The sequence below is a fragment of the Hyperoodon ampullatus genome, assembly GCF_949752795.1.
Source record: "Hyperoodon ampullatus genome assembly, chromosome: 2".
NCBI lineage: Eukaryota > Metazoa > Chordata > Mammalia > Artiodactyla > Ziphiidae > Hyperoodon > Hyperoodon ampullatus.
The window spans coordinates 116,678,595-116,684,147 of NC_136915.1; the positions used below are offsets into that span (position 1 = coordinate 116,678,595).

The 5,553-nt window shown below is 43.5% G+C and overlaps 1 pseudogene across 1 annotated transcript; it reads right to left on the reverse strand.

Moving 5' to 3' along the window:
• Window positions 1-4,449: 4,449 nt before the first annotated feature.
• Window positions 4,450-4,899, reverse strand: LOC307065205 (NTF2-related export protein 2-like; annotated as a pseudogene). The gene has a single exon. The product of its transcript is annotated as an NTF2-related export protein 2-like (transcript).
• Between the last annotated feature and the right edge of the window lie 654 nt (window positions 4,900-5,553).

Genomic DNA, 5,553 nt, shown 5'->3' on the forward strand with positions numbered 1-5,553 from the left:
TGTTTTAGGTGCAGGGTCAGGTTGTTTACTCGAGATGTTTCCTGTTTCTTAAGGTAGGATTGTATTGCTATAAAATTCCCCCTTAGAACTGCTTTTGCTGCATCCCATAGGTTTTGCATTGTCGTGTCTCCATTGTCATTTGTTTCTAGGTATATTTTATTTCCTCTTTGATTTCTTCAGTGATCACTTCGTTATTAATTAGTGTATTGTTTACCCTCCATGTGTTTGTATTTTTTACAGATCTTTTCCTGTAATTGATGTTTAATCTCATAGCATTGTGGTTGGAAAAGATACTTCATACAATTTCAATTATCTTAAATTTATCAACACTTAATTTGTGACCCAAGATATGATCTATGCTGGAGAATGTTCCATGAGCACTTGAGAAGAATGTTTATTCTGTTGTTTTCAGATGGAATGTACTATAAATATCAATTAAGTCCATCTTGTTTAATGTATCATTTAAAGCTTGTGTTTCCTTATTTATTTTCATTTTGGATGATCTGTCCATTGGTGAAAGTGGGGTGTTGAAGTCCCCTACTATGAGTGTGTTACTGTCGATTTCCCCTTTTATGGCTGTTAGTATTTGCCTTATGTACTGAGGTGCTCCTATGTTGGGTGCATAAATATTTACAATTGTTATACCTTCTTCTTGGATCAATCCCTTGATCATTATGTAGTGTCCTTCTTTGTCTCTTGTAATTGTCTTTGTTTTAAAGTCTATTTTGTCTGATATGAGAATTGCTACTCCAGCTTTCTTTTGATTTCCATTTGCATGGAATATCTTTTTCCATCCTCTTACTTTCAGTCTGTATGTGTCTCTAGGTCTGACGTGGGTCTCTTGTAGACAGCATATATATAGGTCTTGTTTTTGTATCCATTCAGCCAATCTGTGTCTTTTGGTGGGTGCATTTAGTCCATTTACATTTAAGGTAATTACCAATATGTATTTTCTTATTCCCATTTCCTTAATTGTTTTGTGTTCATTATTGTAGGTATTTTCCTTCTGTTGTGTTTCTTGCCTAGACAAGTTCCTTTAGCATTTGTTGTAAGGCTGGTTTGGTGTTGCTGAACTCTCTCAGCTTTTGCTTGTCTGTAAATGTTTTAATTTCTCCATCAAATCTGAATGAGATCCTTGCTGGGTAGAGTAATCTTGGTTGCAGGTTTTTCTCCTTCATCACTTTAAATATGTCCTGCCAGTCCCTTCTGGCTTGTAGAGTTTCTGCTGAGAGATCAGCTGTTAATCTGATGGGGATTCCCTTACGTGTTATTTGTTGTTTTTCCCTTCTTTCTTTTAATATGTTTCCTTTGTGTTTAATTTTTGACAGTTTGATTAATATGTGTCTTGGTGTATTTCTCCTTGGATTTATTCTGTATGGGACCCTCTGTGCCTCCTGGACTTGATTAACTATTTCCTTTCCCATCTTAGGGAAGTTTTCAACTGAAATCTCTTCAAATGTTTTCTCAGTCCCTTTCTTTTTCTCTTCTTCTTCTGGAACCACTATAATTCGAATGTTGGTGCATTTAATGTTGTCCCAGAGGTCTCTGAGACTGTCCTCAGTTTTTTTCATTCTTTTTTCTTTATTCTCCTCTACAGCAGTTATTTCTACTATTTTATCTTCCACATCACTTATCCGTTTTTCTTCCTCATTTATTCTGCTATTGATCCCATCTAGAGTATTTTTCATTTCATTTATTGTGTTTTTAATCATTGCTTGATTCATCTTTAGTTCTTCTAGGTCCTTGTTAACTGTTTCTTGCATTTTGTCTATTCTATTTCCAAGATTTTGGATCATCTTTACTATCATTATTCTGAAATCTTTTTCAGGTAGACTGCCTATTTCCTCTTCATTTGTTAAATCTGGTGGGTTTTTACCTTGCTTCTTCACCTGTTGTGTGTTTTTCTGTCTTCTCATTTTGCTTATCTTACTGTGTTTGTGGTCTCCTTTTTGCAGGCTGCAGATTCGTTGTTCCCGTTGTTTTTGGTGTCTCTACCCAGTGGGTCAGGTTGTTTCAGTGGCTTGTGTAGGCTTCCTGGTGGAGCTGACTAGTGCCTGTGTTCTGGTGGATGAAGCTCGATCTTGTCTTTCTGGTGGACAGGTCCACCTCTGGTGGTGTGTTTTGGGGTGTCTGTGGCCTTATTATGTTTTTAGGCAGCCTCTCTGCTAATGGGTGGGTTTGTGTTCCTGTCTTGCTAGTTGCTTGGCCTAGGGTGACCAGCACTGTAGCTTGCTGGTCGTTGAGTGAAGCTGGGTGCTGGTGTTGAGATGGAGATCTCTGGGAGATTTTCTCCATTTGATATTACGTGGAGCTGGGAGGTCTCTTGTGGACCAGTGTCCTGAACTTGGCTCTCCCACCTCAGAGGCACAGCACTGACTCCTGCCTGCAGCACCAAGAGCCTTTCATCCACCTGGCTCAGAATAAAAGGAGAAAAATTAGAAAGAAAGTATTAGTAGAAGAAAGAAAGAAAGAAAGAAAGAAAGAAAGAAAGGGGGGAGGAAAGAAAGAAAGACAGAAGGAAAGGAGGGAGGGAGGGAGGAAGGAAAGAAAGAAAGAGAGAGAGAAAGAACGAAAGAAAGAAAGAAAGGAGGGAGGAGGGGAGGGAGGGAGTGAGGACGGAGGGAAGTTAGGAAAAAGAGAAAGATAAAGTAAAATAGAATAAAGTATGATAAAATATAATAGCATTATTAAAATAAAAAATTATTTAAAAAATTAAAAATTAAAAACAAAACAAAACAAAACAAAAAACAAAAAAAAAAAGAGAAAAAAAAAACCGGATGGGTAGAACCCTGGGACACATGGTGGAAGCAAAGCTATATAGACAAAATCTCACACAGAAGCATACACATACACTTACTTTCACAAAAAGAGAACCAGAGGAAAAAAATCGTAAATCTTGCTATCAAAGTCCACCTCCTCAATTTGGGATAATTCATTGTAAAAAGAGGAAAAGGGGAAAAAATCATATATCTTGTTCTCAAAGTCCACCTCCTCAATTTGGGATGATTCGTTGTTTATTCATATATTCCACAGATGCAGGGTACAGGTTGATTGTGGATCTTTAATCCGCTGCTTCTGAGGCTGCTGGGAGAGATTTCCCTTTCGCTTCTTTATTCTCACAGCTCCCGGGTCTCACTTTTGGATTTGGCCCCGTCTCTGCGTGTAGGTCCCCGGAGGGCGTCCGTTCTTCGCTCAGACAGGACGGGGTTAAAGGAGCAGCTGCTTCGGGGGCCCTGGCTCACTCAGGCCGTGGGGGGGGGGGGGCGGGGAGGGAGGGGCACGGAGTGCGGGGCGAGCCTGTGGCGGCAGAGGCCGTCGTGACGTGACATTTCACCAGCCCTGACATTTCACCAGCCCGAGGCGCGCCGTGCGTCCTCCCGGGGAAGCCGTCTCTGGATCCCGGGACCCCGGCAGTGGCGGGCTGCACAGGCTCCCCAGAAATGGGGCGTGGACTGTGACCTGCGCTCGCACACAGGCCTCTTTGCGGCGCAGCAGCAGCCCCAGCATTCCACGCCTGTCTCTGGGGTCCGCGCTTTTAGCCGCGGCTCGCGCCCGTCTCTGGAACTCCTTTAAACAGTGCTCTTAATCCCCTCTCCTCGCGCACCAAGAAAGAAAGAGGGAAGAAAAAGTATCTTGCCTCTTCGGCAGCTCCAGACTTTTTCCCGGACTCCCTCCCGGCTAGCCGTGGTGCACTAACCCTTTCAGGCTATGTTCACGCCACCAACCCCAGTCCTCTCGCTGCGCTCTGAAACCGAAACCCGAGCCTCAGCTCCCAGCCCCGCCCGCCCCGGTGGCCGAGCAGACAAGCCTCTCATGCTGGTGAGTGCTGGTCGGCACCGGTCCTCTGTGCGGGAATCTCTCCACTTTGCCCTCTGCACCCCTGTTGCTGCACTCTCCTCCGCTACTCGGAAGCTTTCCCCCTCCGCCACCCGCAGTCTCCGCCCGCGAAGGGGCTTCCTGGTATGTGGAAACCTTTCCTCCTTCACGGCTCCCTCCCACTGGTGCAGGTTCCGTCCCTTTTCTTTTTCTTTTTTAATTTTTATTTATTTATTTATTTATTTATTTATTTTTGCGGTACGCGGGCTTCTCACTGCTGTGGCCTCTCCCGTTGCGGAGCACAGGCTCCGGATGCGCAGGCTCAGCGGCCATGGCTCACGGGCCCAGCCGCTCCGCGACATGTGGGATCTTCCCAGATCGGGGCACGAACCCGCGTCCCCTGCATCGGCAGGCGGACTCGCAACCACTGCGCCACCAGGGAAGCCCCGCGTCCCTTTTCTTTTGTCTCTGTTTATTCTTTTTTCTTTTGCCCTACCCAGGTACGTGGGGAGTTTCTTGCCTTTTGGGAGGTCTGAGGTCGTCTGTCAGCGTTCAGTAGGTGTTCTGTAGGAATTGTTCCACGTGTAGATGAATTTCTGATGTATCTGTGGGGAGGAAGGTGATCTCCGCGTCTTACTCTTCCACCATCTTCCCAAAGTCCCTAGCCCAATCTCGAAAATGGAAGCAGTCACTTGCAATCTTCCACACTGTATTGTTAGGAGTAGACTGAGCAGTCAGCAGGAAGGTCTGGTTGAAGTAGTGTTGTCTGTTTCCATCAAACTTCACAGTTCCACTGGTCACCACAAGAACTGTAGTCTGGGCCTGAGTAACTTGCTCATGAACTGGCTGGCAATCTAGCATATTGATCTGAAACTCACGAGAAGGCAACATGTCAAAAAAATTAGTTAGGGCTTCCAGCCCTGTTACAACATTTCCATTCTATATTAAAGTGGTCTTGTCCAGATACAGCCTGGTTAGTGCCCATCTTCTTTTGTCCATTGTCTCATAGTAAATATTGACAAATTCCTCAGCAGCTCTGCATGCCTGATCTACATAAGTTTTAAAATCCATAGACATGGCCATCGGGGAGCCTAAAGCAGCCTGTTCCGGCAGTGAAGATGTTACTAAGTACTCTCGTGTCCAGCTCCCTCGGCTGCGGGATGATCAAATACTTAGGAAGACAGAGAGACCCGCTAAACGCAGATAATTCTCTACCCTCCCATTGTCTCCCGGAAGTACTCAGTCCGTTGTTCGAGTCTTCTCCCGTTTTTTAATGCTTAGTCTGGCTAATGGTTTATTAATTTTGTTTATCTTCTCAAAGAACCAGCTTTTACTTTTATTGATCTTTTTAATCATTTCTTTCATTTCTTTTTCATTTATTTTTAGTCTGATCTTTATGATTTCTTTCCTTGTGCTAACTTTGGGGATTTTTTGTTCTTCTTTCTCTAATTGCTTTAGGTGTAAGGTTAGGTTGTTTATTCGAGATGTTTCTTGTTTCTTAACGTAGGCTTGTATAGCTATAAACTTCCCTCTTAGAACTTCTTTTGCTGCATCCCATAAGTGTTGGGTTGTTGTGTGTTTTCATTGTCATTTGTTTCTAGGTATTTTTTAATTTCCTCTTTGATTTCTTCAGTAATCTCTGGGTTATTAAGTAGTGTGTTGTTTAGTCTCCATGTCTTTGTATTTCTTACAGATTTTTTCCTGTAATTGATACCTAGTCTCATAGTGTTGTGGTCA